This window comes from Balaenoptera borealis (assembly GCF_965194805.1).
Source record: "Balaenoptera borealis genome assembly, chromosome: 5".
Classification (NCBI taxonomy): Eukaryota; Metazoa; Chordata; class Mammalia; order Artiodactyla; family Balaenopteridae; genus Balaenoptera; species Balaenoptera borealis.
This window is the reverse complement of record NC_138862.1, coordinates 92,290,617-92,305,543: the sequence shown is the minus strand read 5'-3', so window position 1 is coordinate 92,305,543 and position 14,927 is coordinate 92,290,617. Positions and strand designations below refer to the sequence as shown.

Genomic DNA, 14,927 nt, shown 5'->3' with positions numbered 1-14,927 from the left:
TTCCATGACCTGGCTATTGTAAATAGTGCGACAATGAACATTGGGGTGCATGTGTCTTTTTGAATTATGGTTTTCTCTAGGTATATGCCCAGTAGTGGGATTGCTGGATCATATGGTAATTCTATTTTTAGTTTTTTAAGGAACCTCCATACTGTTCTCCATAGTGACTGTGTCAATTTACATTCCCACCAACAGTGCAAGAGGGTTCCCTTTTCTCCACACCCTCTCCAGCATTTGTTGTTTGTAGATTTTCTGATGAAGCCCATTCTAACTGGTGTGAGGTGATACCTCATTGTAGTTTTGATTTTCATTTCTCGAATAATTAGTGATATTCAGCAGCTTTTCATGTGCTTCTTTGCCATCTGTACATCTTATTTGGAGAAATGTCTATTTAGGTCTTCTGCCCATTTTTGGATTGGGTTGTTTGTTTCTTTAATATTGAGCTACATGAGCTGTTTATATATTTTGGAGATTAATCCTTTGTCCGTTGATTCATTTGCAAATATTTTCTCCCATTCTGAGGGTTGTCTTTTCCTCTTGTTTATGGTTTCCTTTGCTGTGCAAAAGCTTTGAAGTTTCATTAGGTCCCATTTGTTTATTTTTGTTTTTATTTCCATTACTCTAGGGGGTGACTCAAAAAAGATCTAGCTGTGATTTATGTCAAACAGTGTTCTTCTTATATTTTCCTCTAAGAGTTTTATAGTGTCCGGTCTTACATTTAGGTCTCGAATCCATTTTGAGTTTATTTTTGTGTATGGAGTTAGGGAGTGTCCTATTTTCATTCTTTTACATGTAGCTGTCCAGGTTTCCCAGCACCAGTTATTGAAGAGGCTGTCTTTTCTCCACTGTATATCTTTGCCTCCTTTGTCATAGATTAGTTCACCATAGGTGCGTGGGTTTATCTCTGGGCTTTCTATCTTGTTCCATTGATCTATGTTTCTGTTTTTGTGCCAGTACCATATTGTCTTGATTACTGTAGCTTTGTAGTATAGTCTGAAGTCAGGGAGTCTGATTCCTCCAGCTCCGTTTTTTTCCTTCAAGACTGCTTTGGCTATTCGGGGTCTTTTGTGTCTCCATACAAATTTTAAGGTGATTTGTTCTAGTTCCGTAAAAAAATGCCACTGGTAATTTGATAGGGACTGCATTGAATCTGTAGATTGCTTTGGGTAGTGTAGTCATTTTCACAATGCTTATTCTTCCAATCCAAGAACATGGTATATCTCTCCATCAGTTGGTATCATATTTAATTTCTTTCATCAGTGTCTTATAGTTTTCTGCATACAGGTCTTTTGTCTCCCCAAGTAGGTTTATTCCTAGGTATTTTATTCTTTTTGTTGCAATGGTAAATGGGAGTGTTTCCTTAATTTCTCTGTCAGATTTTTCATCATTAGTGTATAGGAATGCAAGAGATTTCTGTGCATTAATTTTGTATCCTGCAACTTTACCAGATTCATTGGTTAGCTCTAGTAGTTTTCTGGTGGCATATTTAGGATTCTCTATGTATAGTGTCATGTCATCTGCAAACAGTGACAGTTTTACTTCTTCTTTTCCAATTTGTATTCCTTTTATTTCTTTTCCTTCTCTGATTGCTGTGGCTAGGACTTCCAACACTATGTTGAATAATAATGGTGAGAGTGGACATCCTTGTCTTCTTCCTGATCTTAGAGGAAATGGTTTCAGTTTTTCACCATTGAGAATGATGTTTGCTGTGGGTTTGTTGTACATGGCCTTTATTATGTTGAGGTAGGTTCCCTCTATGCCCACTTTCTGGAGAGTTTTTATCATAAATGGGTGTTGAATTTTGTCAAAAGCTTTTTCTGCGTCTATTGAGATGATCGTATGGTTTTTATTCTTCAATTTGTTAATATGGTGTATCACATTGATTGATTTGCGTATATTGAAGAACCCTTGCATCCCTGGGAAAAATTCCACTTGGTCATTGTGTATGATCCTTTTAATGTGTTGTTGGATTCTGTTTGCTAGTATTTTGTTGAGGATTTTTGCATCTATATTCATCAGTGATATTGATCTGTAATTTTCTTTTTTTGTAGTATCTTTGTCTGGTTTTGGTATCAGGGTGATGGTGGCCTCATAGAATGAGTTTGGGAGTGTTCCTTCCTCTGCAATTTTTTGGAAGAGTTTGAGAAGCTTGGGTATTAGCTCTTCTCTAAATGTTTGATAGAATTCACCTGTGAAGCCATCTGGCCCTGAACTTTTGTTTGTTGGAAGATTTTTAATCACAGTTTCAATTTCATTACTTGTGATTCGTCCGTTCATATTTTCTGTTTCTTTCTGGTTCAGTCTTGGACGGCTATACCTTTCTAAGAATTTGTCGATTTCTTCCAGGTTGTCCATTTTATTGGCATAGAGTTGCTTGTAATAGACTCTTAGGATGCTTTGTATTTGTGCAGTGTCTGTTGTAACTTCTCCTTTTTCATTTCTAATTTTATTGATTTGAGTCCTCTCCCTCTTTTTCTTGATGAGTCTGGCTAATGGTTTATCAATTTTGTTTATCTTCTCAAAGAACCAGCTTTTAGTTTTATTGATCTTTGCTATTGTTTTCTTTGTTTCAATTTCATTTATTTCTGCTCTGATCTTTATGATTTCTTTCCTTCTGCTAATTTTGGGTTTTGTTTGTTCTTCTTTCTCTAGTTCCTTTAGGTGTAAGGTTAGATTGTTTACTTGAGATTTTTCTTGTTTCTTGAAGTAGGCTAGTATAGCTGTAAACTTCCCTCTTATAACTGCTTTTGCTGCATCCCATAGGTTTTGGATCGTCGTGTTTTCATTGTCATTTGTCTCTAGGTATTTTTTGATTTCCTCTTTGATTTCTTCAGTGATCTCTTGGTTATTAACTAACGTATTGTTTAGCCTCCATGTGTTTGTGTTTTTTACGTTTTTTTCCCTGTAATTCATTTCTAATCTCATAGCATTGTGGTCAGAAAAGATGCTTGATTTGATTTCAATTTTCTTAACTTTACTGAGGCTTGGTTTGTGCCCCAAGATGAGATCTATCCTGGAGAATGTTCCATGCACACTTGAGAAGAAAGTGTAGTCTGCTGTTTTTGGATGGAATGTCCTGTAAATATCAATTAAATCTATCTGGTCTATTGTGTCATTTAAAGCTTCTTTTCCCTTATTTATTTTCATTTTAGATGATCTGTCCATTGGTGTAAGTGAGGTGTTAACGTCCCCCACTATTATTGTGTTACTGTCGATTTCCTCTTTTATAGCTGTTAGCAGTTGCCTTATGTATTGAGGTGCTCCTATGTTGGGTGCATATATATTTATAATTGTTATATCTTCTTCTTGGATTGATCCCTGGATCATTATGTAGTGTCCTTCCTTGTCTCTTGTAACATTCTTTATTTTAAAGTCTATTTTATCTGATATGAGTACAGCTACTCCAGCTTTCTTTTGATTTGCATTTGCATGGAATATCTTTTTCCATCCCCTCACTTTTAGTCTTATGTGTCCCTAGGTCTGAAGTGGGTCTCTTATAGACAGCATATATATGGGTCTTGTTTTTGTATCCATTCAGCAAGCCTGTGTCTTTTGGTTGGAGCATTTAATCCATTTGCGTTGAAGGTAATTATCAATATGTATGTTCCTGTGACCATTTTCTCAATTGTTTTGGGTTTGGTTTTGTAGGTCCTTTACTTCTCTTGTGTTTCCCACTTAGAGAAGTTCCTTTAACATTTGTTGTAGAGCTGGTTTGGTGGTGCTGAATTCTCTTAGCTTTTGGTTGTCTGTAAAGCTTTTGATTTTTCCATCGAATCTGAATGAGATCCTTGCAGGGTAGAGTAATCTTGGTTGTAGGTTCTTCCCTTCCATCACTTTAATTATATCATGCCACTCCCTTCTGGGTTGTAAATTTTCTTCTGAGAAATCAGCTGTTATCCTTATGGGAGTTCCCTTGTATGTTATTTGTCGTTTTTCCCTTGCTGCTTTCAATAAGTTTTCTTTGTCTTTTATTTTTACCGATTTGATTACTATGTGTCTCAGAGTGTTTTTCCTTGGGTTTATCCTGTATGGGACTCTCTGTGCTTCCTGGACTTGGTTGGCTCTTTCCTTTCCCAAGATAGGGAAGTTTTCAACTATAATCTCTTCAAATATTTTCTCTGGTCCTTTCTCTCTCTCTTCTCCTTCTGGGACCCCCATAATGCGAATGTTGTTGCATTTAGTTTTGTCCCAGAGGTCTCTTAGACTGTCTTCATTTCTCTTAATTCTTTTTTCTTTATTCTGTTCTGCACTAGTGAATTCCACCATTCTGTCTTCCAGGTCACTTATCCGTTCTTCTGCCTCAGTTATTCTGCTATTGATTCCTTCTAGTGTAGTTTTCCTTTCAGTTATTGTATTGTTCATCTCTGTTTGTTTGTTCTTTAATTCTTCTACGTCTTTGTTAAACATTTCTTACATCTTCTCAATCTTTGCCTCCATTCTTTTTCCGAGATCCTGGATTATCTTCACTATCATGATTTTGAATTCTTTTTCTGGAAGGTTGCCTATCTCCACTTCATTTTGTTGTTTTTCTGTGGTTTTATCTTTTTCCTTCATCTGGTACATAGCTCTCTGCCTTTTCATCTTTCCTACCATTCTGTGAATGTGGTTTTTGTTCCACAGGCTGCAGGATTGTAGTTCTTCTTGCTTCTGCTGTCTGCCCTCTGGTGGATGATGCTATCTAAGGGGCTTGATGGGAGGGACTGGTGGTGGGTAGAGCTGACTGTTGCTCTGGTGAGCACAGCTTAGTTAAACTTTAATCTGCTTGACTGCTGATGGGTGAGGCTGGGTTCCCTCCCTGTTGGTTGTTTTGCCTGAGGCAACCCAACACTGGAGCCTACCTGGGCTCTTTGCTGGGGCTAATGACAGACTCTGGGAGGGCTCACACCAAGGAGTACTTCCCAGAACTTCTGCTACCAGTGTCCTTGTCCCCACAGTGAGCCACAGCCACCCCCTGCCTCTGCAGGAGACCCTCCAACACTAGCAAGTAGGTCTGGTTCAGTCTGCCCTGGGGTCACTGCTCCTTCCCCTGGGTCCCAATGCACACACTACTTTGTGTGTGCCCTCCAAGAGTGGAGTCTCTGTTTCCCCCAGTCCTATCAAAGTCCTGCAATCAATTCCCAGTAGGCTTCAAAGTCTGATTCTCTATGAATTCCTCCTCCCGTTGCCAGACCCCCAGGTTGGGAAGCCTGATGTGGGGCTCAGAACCTTCACTCCAGTGGGTGGACTTCTGTGGTATAAGTCTTCTGCAGTCTGTGAGTCTCCCACCCACCAGTTATGGGATTTGATTTTACTGTGATTGTGCCCCTCCTACCGTCTCATTGTGGCTTCTGCTTTGTCTTTGGTTGTGGGGTATCATTTTTTGTGAGTTCCAGTGTCTTCCTGTCGATGATTGTCCAGCAGCTAGTTGTGTTTCTCTTGTTCTCGCAAGAGGTAGTGAGAGCACATCCTTCTACTCCGCCATCTTGGTTCCTCTCCCTTACTAAGTATTATGGGTCATTTTTTTCCTGGGCTTTCTATTCCATTAACTGATACTTAGTAGTTTTCAAAGCTAAACTAATCCAATAACCCCCAGTTTTTCACACAGTAGTTTATAGCACTTACAGACTTGGAATTGGAGTCCATTATGAAGTGTTATGGAGTCAAGGCATCTGCAGAGTAAAGAAACACCACCCCTAACAGAAACAAATAAAAAATTAAACACTTCTCTATGCCTATGACAAGACACATTTATTAAGCATGTTAATAAGAACATTTATTAAGTTATGTGCTAGGGACCGTGCAAGGTGACATGATATATAAATGAGGTAATCTACCAATGCTAAATTGAACTGTCTGTCCAATAATCATCCAGTTAATTACAGTTTCTGTCTCCTTCCCCAGTCACACACATATCAAGAGATTTGAATTGACCAATCTATTTGCCTTCTCTCATTTTACTTCACTTATCTTGCATTTAACATTTGCATATATTAAAGTTATATCTTTTAAAATATATACGCTAACTGATACTGTAAGAAAGATTTTGAGTACAATTACCCAACAGTTTTCACCATCTTCCTTTTTGACTCTACATGAAATTGAGTGTGATTTTGCTGAATTTCAATGTGATCAGTTACCTAGTGAGTCTAACTTTCATATTTAAAAGTGTCTAGCAATGACTTTTAAAGAGTATGAAAGAAAACATATTCTTTCTTTCATTGATTCTTACATTTCCTTCTGTTTCTGTTAGCATAATTTGCCCACTCCCTGACTTGTCACTCAGCCGTTAAAATTCAGATGGTGTGCTTTGTAGGCATCATTTCTTGTGTGCAGTTTTTGATATCACCCACATCACAGCTGTGCGTTAAATGAATTTGATTTTCCCTGAGTCTGAGAAGCAGCACTATCTTATTCAAACAACTTGCCTGTCAGACGTCAAGACTATCTGTATGTCTTCTTTGGAGAAATGTCTATTTAGATCTTCTGCCCATTTTTGGATTGGGTTCTTTGTTTTTTTGATATTGAGCTGCATGAGCTGCTTGTATATTTTGGAGATTAATCCTTTGTCAGTTGCTTCATTTGCAAATATTTTCTCCCATTCTGAGGGTTGTCTTTTCATCTTGTTGATGGTTTCCTTTTCTGTCTTTTAAGTTTCATTAGGTCCCATTTGTTTATTTTTGTTTTTATTTCCATTTCTCTAGGAGGTGGGTCAAAAAGGATCTTGCTGTGATTTATGTCAAAGAGTGTTTTTCCTATGTTTTCTTCTAAGAGTTTTATAGTGTCTGGCCTTACATTTAGGTCTTTAATCCATTTTGAGTTTATTTTTGTGTATGGTGTGCAGACGTAGAGAATGGACTTGAGGACACTGGGAGGGGGAAGGGTTAGCTCGGACGAAGTGAGAGGGTAGCATTGACTACCAAATGTAAAACAGATAGCTAATGGGAAGCAGCTACATAGCACAGGGAGGTCAGCTAGGTGCTCTATGACCACCTAGAGAGGTGGGATAGTGAGGGTGGGAGGGAGACGCAAGAGGGAGGGAATATGGGGATGTATGTATACATAGAGCTGATTCACTTTGTTATACAGCAGAAACTAACACAACATTGTAAAGCAATTATACTCCAATAAAGATATTTAAAAAAAAATAAAAGAAGTCAAGACTACTCACAAATGTGGCATTCTTCCAGGCAGAGCTTCCCAGAGATGGAATTAATACCCAAGCAGGTCATTAACAGGAGAGCACCAGTCCCCATCAGATTTTGTTCATGATCTGGGAAGTCATGGTTGCAGTGATGGGCAGTAAGGTTAATATCTGACTTTCAGACATATTCCATGAGAGACTTTCCAGAAGTCTTACATCTTAAATCTCAGGTTAGACAGAAATGAATTGGAGACTCTAATGCATAATTAAGTTTTGAAGACAAGTGCTGAGGGTGAGATGGCGTGCAGTGCTGATAAAGTTTTCGTTTCTTGCCTGGGCTAGTTTTGTTTGGTATAGTCATGGGTATATGGGCTCTTGCCCCCCAAACATCTTAAAGAGATTGTTTAGCCTCAGAAAAAAAGCATCTCTTTTTCATGTATCCCAAAACCCATTTTATAAAGATACAGAAAAGATATTTTATAACTTAAAAGCTGAGAATATATTAATAAGATTTATTCAAGTTTTGTAATTGTAGGAGTTTTGAGTTCCCATAAATTTGAGGTTATTAACATACAACTGAGCTGTGTAATGATTAAGCATACCAGTTATAATATATAAAAATTAATAAGTATTTGCAATTACATGAATGCTTTGTATGTAGTCTGTTACACACAAATTTACAAAGTTTATATATTTTTTTCCATATTCTACACAAACAAGAAGACAAATTTCTGTAACTTATTCTAAATGAGGGTGAAGGAAAAATAGACCTCAATAAATAATGAAAATGAAGTTTAGACTACATGTAAAGCGCAATGGGAAGAGGGAAGAAGGTTGTGGAGACCAGAACAAAGTGATAGTTTAAAATAAACAAGTCAGACTTGGTTAAATTTTAGTAAGTAAAGCCTTATATTTGTGCTTTCCATCAGTGTCCTCTAAACTGAAGTGAAAGTAAACAGTTTTAAGTGCATAATCCATTTGAGTTTACTGTTCAGTCTTCTGCATTGCAAATGTGTCAGTATTTAAAATGTAAAAATGTTTCCATGTAATTCAACTTAACAATTATTACACACTTACTTGTACATAGAAATACAACCATATGTGTTCTGAGTGATAATAAGCTAAGTCTAAATGGCTACTTACTCAAAAGGCTTATAAACTCATAGGATTTATCTTGATGAATGCACCATCCTTATAGCTCTGGCCCATAGTCATGTCAGTATCCTCATGTTGACTAGTATTAGATACTCAGATTCATGCCAGTTACATGCCTAGCAAAAAAAAATTATATGAAGCAAACTTCCAATTTGTTTATTGTGTAAAGATGTAGGCTATAGTCCTTTTTCTGGGAAGGTACTTTCTTGGTATTAATTTATCCAGAAAGCCCAATAAAGTGCTCAGAAGGCTGCTTGGGAATTAAGGAGTCTGGGCAAAAGTGTGCAAGTTTTTTTGTCTTATTTTAATTTAATTGCTTTTTGTTCTACTTTTAGAATAAGTAAAATATTTATATGGTTTAGGAATCAAACACTACAAAGAGGTGTAGAGTAAAATGGCTGCTTCCAACAGTCACTCATCCATGCAGTCCCTCTGTCACTGCCATGGTAGCATTTTTATTAGATTTTCTCCCTTGTAATGCAAATATAAGCAAATAGAAATATATGTTTTTACTCACCTTATTATGTACAGAAGGTAGCATACCTAAAGACTGTATTTCATTCCGTGTATTTGTCTTTTAACAACAAATCTTGAAGATATTTTTGTATTACTAAATAGATAGTGTCATTATTTTTTTTAGAGCAGTATAATATTGCATTGTAGGTTAATCTCATCAGTATCTATTGCTGGGTATTTGGGTTGTTTCCAGTCTTTTGCTGTGACAAAAAATTTTGTTCATATATCATTTAGCACATGTCAAGTATATCAGTAAGATAAATTCCCAGAGAGGGGATTGTTGGGTCCAAGTATATTGCAGTTTTGATGGTTATTGCCAAAGTGCCTCTCTGTGCTTGTGCCAATTTATACTATTCAAAGCAATGCATACGATTTTCTGTCTTCCCATAGCCAAAACCATTAAAGTGTATTGTCAAATTTGATATTTTTGTCAATCAGTGGATATGAAAACAATATATTAGTGTAGATTCCAACCGCATTTCTCTAAGGGAGGTTGTACAGCTCTACATATGTTACCTTTTCATATATGTTAGAGACATTTATTTTACTTTATATAACTTGGTAGGTAGTTTCGTGGGTATTTCATACAGGTTGAATGAGGCCAGAAGAATTTTTCCTTCCTATGATTGAACAGACATCTCCAGTAACATAAATATATCTCTCCTAAGGACTCATTTTTATTTTAAGGGGACAATTTTTGATATATGTTCTACCTTTTGGGTGTTTGGACTAATCACTTTTATGCTGTAGGGCAGTTGACCCCACATCTTCATGTTCATATTTAGTTTTCTCCAAACAGGGACAAAAGAAAATTTCTGCTTTCTAAATTAAAATCAGATTATTATACCCAAATGTCTTGATTGATTTTTATTTATTTCAAAATTCCTCATGGCTAATCCCATCATTATGTCTGGATTTTACCGGTTTTAACGCTGAGAGGACAAATTTGCTTTCTTTAAATCTAAGGTATTGACATGAAAGGGAACTCTTCACTATTGCTGCCTATAGCTACCAACACTTTTATATGCAGACATAATATTTTTCAGTCTTTTAGATTTAAGGTGTATTAGGTGTTTTTGCTTTGTTTTGTTGTTGCTGGTTTTTTTGGGGTTTTTTTTTTGTTTTTTTTGCCTAACAACATACATTAAAATAAAATGATATGGCTTGACTTCCATATGAATTACCAAGATCTGTTGATCTCATCTTCCTCCTAGTTTGTTCTGCTCACCTAACTGTCCTGGGTTAATTAACCAAAATCAAGAAAGTGGCATCTGAAACAATGTCTGTTCTATCTACTTTTTTTTTTTTTTTTCTGGTTGAGAGGTCATGCATATTATATAGGCTATTTTTTTCTGTTTCAGTACTTTCCTAATTATACTATAGGATAATTACTTTCTTATATCTATATCTCCTTTTTTTTTTTTTGAGGGAAGTATGTCTCATTCCTGGCATCTTTATTTTTTAAACTTTTTAAAATTTTTTTCACATCTTTATTGGACTATAATTGCTTTACAATGATGTGTTAGTTGCTGCTTTATAACAAAGTGAATCAGTTATACATATACATATGTCCCCATATCTCTTCCCTCTTGCGTCTCCCTCCCTCCCACCCTCCCTATCCCACCTCTCTAGGTGGTCACAAAGCACCAAGCTAATCTCCCTGTGCTATGCGGCTGCTTCCCACTAGCTATCTATTTTACATTTGGTAGTGTATATATGTCCATGCCACTCTCTCACTTTATCCCAGCTTACCCTTCCCCCTCCCCATGTCCTCAAGTCCATTCCCTAGTAGGTCTGCGTCCTTATTCCCGTCTTGCCCTTAGGTTCTTCATGACCATTTTTTTAGATTCCATATACATGTGTTAGCATACAGTATTTGTTTTTCTCTTTCCGACTTACTTCACTTTGTATGAGAGATTCTAGGTCCATCCACCTCACTACAAATAACTCAGTTTCATTTCTTTTTATGGCTGAGTAATATTCCATTGTATATATGTGCCACATCTTCTTTATCCATTCATCTGTTGATGGGCACTTAGGTTGCTTCCATGTCCTAGCTTTTGTAAATAGAGCTGCAATGAAAATTTTGATATGTGACTCTTTTTAAATTATGGCTTTCTCAGGGTATATGCCCAGTAGTGGGATTGCTGGGTCGTATGGTAGTTCTATTTTTAGTTTTTTAAGGAACCTCCATACTGTTCTACATAGTGGGAAACAGTATGTACATTCCCACCAACAGTGCAAGAGGGTTCCCTTTTCTCCACACCCTCTCCAGCATTTATTGTTTGTAGATATTTTGATGATGGCCATTCTGACGGGTGTAAGATGATATCTCATTGTAGTTTTGATTTTACATTTCTATAATTAATGATGTTGAGCATTCTTTCATGTGTTTGTTGGCAATCTGTATATCTCCTTCAGAGAAATGTCTATTTAGGTCTTCTGCCCATTTTTGGATTCGGTTGGGTTTTTTTTGTTATTGAGCTGCATGAGCTGCTTGTAAATTTTAGAGATTAATCCACTGTCAGTTGTTTCATTAGCAAATATTTTCTCCCATTCTGAGGGTTGTCTTTTCGTCTTATTTATGGTTTCCTTTGCTGTGCAAAAGCTTTTAAGTTTCATTAGGTCCCATTTGTTTATTTTTGGTTTTATTTCCATTTCTGTAGGAGGTGGGTCTAAAAGGATCTTGCTGTGATTTATGTCATAGACTGTTCTGCCTATGTTTTCCTCTAAGAGTTTGATAGTGTCTAGCATTACATTTAGGTCTTTAATCCATTTTGAGTTTATTTTTGTGTATGGTGTTAGGGAGTGTTCTAATTTCATTCTTTTACATGTAGCTGTCCAGTTTTCCCAGAACCACTTATTGAAGAGGCTGTCTTTCCTGCATTGTATATTCTTGCCTTCTTTATCAAAGATAAGTTGACTATATGTGCGTGGGTTTATCTCTGGGCTTCCTATCCTGTTACATTGATCTATATTTGTGTTTTTGTGCCTGTACCATACTGTCTTCATTACTGTAGCTGTGTAGTATATTCTGAAGTCAGGTACCTGATTCCTTGAGCTCCGTTTTTCTTTCTCAAGATTGCTTTGGCTATTCGGGGTCTTTTGTGTTTCCATACAAATTGTGAAATGTTTTGTGCTAGTCCTGTGAAAAATGCCAGTGGTAGTTTGATAGGGATTGCATTGAATCTGTAGATTGCCTTGGGTAGTAGAGTCATTTTCACAATGTTGATTCTTCCAATCCAAGAACATGGTATATCTCTCCATCTATTTGTATCATCTTTAATTTCTTTCATCAGTGTCTTATAATTTTCTGCATACAGGTCTTTTGTCTAGTTAGGTAGGTTTATTCCTAGATATTTTATTCTTTTTGTTGCAATGGTAAATGGGAGTGTTTCCTTGATTTCACTTTCAGATTTTTCATCATTAATATATAGGAATGCAAGAGATTTCTGTGCATTAATTTTGTATCCTGTTACTTTACCAAATTCATTGATTAGCTCTAGTAGTTTTCTGGTAGCATCTCTAGGATTCTCTATGTATAGTGTCATGTCATCTGCAAACAGTGACAGTTTTACTTCTTCTTTTCCGATTTGGATTCCTTTTATTTCTTTATCTTCTCTGATGGCTGTGGCTAAAACTTCCAAAACTATGTTGAATAATAGTGGTGAGAGTGGGCAACCTTGTCTTCATCCTGATCTTAGTGGAAATGGTTTCAGTTTTTCACCATTGAGGATGATGTTGGCTCTGGGTTTGTCATATATGGCCTTTATTCTGTTGAGGAAAGTTCTCTCTATGCCTACTTTCTGGAGTGTTTTTATCATAAATGGGTGTTGAATTTTGTTGAAAGCTTTCTCTGCATCTATTGAGATGATCATATGGTTTTTCTCCTTCAATTTGTTAATATGGTGTATCACATTGATTGATTTGCAAATATTGAAGAATCCTTGCATTCCTGGGATAAACCCCACTTGATCATGGTGTATGATCCTTTTAATGTGCTGTTGGATTCTGTTTGCTAGTATTTTGTTGAGGTTTTTTGCATCTATGTTCATCAGTGATATTGGCCTGTAGTTTTCTTTCTTTGTGACATCTCTGTCTAGTTTTGGTATCAGGGTGATGGTGGCCTCGTAGAATGAGTTTGGGAGTGTTCCTCCCTCTGCTATATTTTGGAGGAGTTTGAGAAGGATAGGTATTAGCTCTTCTCTAAATGTTTGATAGAACTCGCCTGTGAAGCCATCTAGTCCTGGGCTTTTGTTTGTTGGAAGAATTTTAATCACAGTTTCAATTTCAGTACTTGTGATTTGTCTGTTCATATTTTCTATTTCTTCCTGATTCAGTCTCGGAAGGTTGTACATTTCTAAGAATTTGTCCATTTCTTCCAGGTTGTCCATTTTATTGGCATATAGTTGCTTGTAGTAATCTCTCATGATCCTTTGTATTTCTGCAGTGTCAGTGGTTACTTCTCCTTTTTCATTTCTAATTCTATTGATTTGAGTCTTCTCCTTTTTTTTCTTGATGAGTCTGGCTAATGGTTTATCAATTTTGTTTATCTTCTTAAAGAACCAGGTTTTAGTTTTATTGATCTTTGCTAACGTTTCCTTCATTTCTTTTTAATTTATTTCTTATTTGATCTTTCTGATTTCTTTCCTTCTGCTAACTTTGAGGTTTTTTTCTTATTCTTTCTCTAATTGCTTTAGGTGTAAGGTTGGGTTGTTTATTTGACGTGTTTCTTGTTTCTTAAGGTAGGATTGTATTGCTCTAAACTTCCCTCTTAGAACTGCTTTTGCTGCATCTCATAGGTTTTGGGTCATCGTGTTTTCATTGTCATTTGTTTCTGGGTATTTTTTGATTTCCTCTTTGATTTCTTCAGTGATCCCTTGGTTATTACATAGTGTATTGTTTAGCCTCAATGTGTTTGTATTTTTTACAGATTTTTTTCCTGTAATTGATATCTAGTCTCATAGCATTGTGGTCAGAAAAGATACTTGATACAATTTGAATTTTCTTAAGTTTACCAAGCTTTGAATTGTTACCCAAGGTATGATCTATCCTGGAGAATGTTTCATGAGCACTTGAGACGAATGTGTATTCTGTTGTTTTTCGATGGAATGTCTTATAAATATCAATTAAGTCTATCTTGTTTCATGTGTCATTTAAAATTTCTGTTTCCTTATTTATTTTCATTTTGGATGATCTGTCCATTGGTGAAAGTGGGGTGTTAAAGTCCCCTACTATATTGTGTTACTGTCGATTTCCCCTTTTATGGCTGTTAGTATTTGCCTTATGTATTGAGGTGGTCCTATGTTGGGTGCATAAATATTTACAATTGTTATATCTTCTTCTTGGATTGATCCCTTGATCATTATGTAGTGTGCTTCTTTGTCTCTCGTAATAGTCTTTGTTTTAATGTCTATTTTGTCTGATATGAGAATTGCTAGTCTAGCTTTCTTTTGATTTCCATTTGCATGGAATATCTTTTTTCCATCCCCTCACTTTCAGTCTGTATGTGTCCCTAGGTCTGAAGTGGGTCTCTTGTAGACAGCATATATACGGGTCTTGTTTTTGTATCCATTCAGCCAGTCTATGTCTTTTGATTGGAGCATTTAATCCATTTACATTTAGGGTAATTATCTATATATATGTTCCTATTACCATTTTCTTAATTGTTTTGGGTTTGTTATTGTAGGTCTTTTCCTTCCCTTGTGTTTCCTGCCTAGAGAAGTTCCTTTAGCATTTGTTGTAAAGCTGGTTTGGTGGTGCTGAATTCTCTTAACTTTTACTGGTCTGTAAAGGTTTTAATTTCTCCATCAAATGTGAATGAGATCCTTGCTGGTTAGTGTAATCTTGGTTGTAGGTTTTTCACTTTCATCACTTTAAATATGTCCTGCCACTCCCTTCTGGCTTGCAGAGTTTCTGCTGAAAGGTCAGCTGTTAGCCTTATGGGGATTCCCTTGTGTGTTATTTGTTGTCTTTCCCTTGCTGCTTTTAATATTTTTTCTTTGTATTTAATTTTTGATAGTTTGATTAATATTTGTCTTGGCATGTTTCTCCTTGGATTTATCCTGTATGGGACTCTCTGTGCTTCCTGGGCTTAACTGTTTCCTTTCCCATATTAGGGAAGTTTTCAACTATA

At 36.3% G+C, this 14,927-nt stretch overlaps 1 protein-coding gene across 3 annotated transcripts in view; it reads left to right on the top strand.

Annotated features, from left to right (window-relative positions):
* Positions 1–14,927, top strand: part of NAALADL2 (N-acetylated alpha-linked acidic dipeptidase like 2) — a 1,512,458-nt gene that overhangs the window by 146,261 nt on the left and 1,351,270 nt on the right. The window lies entirely within an intron of this gene.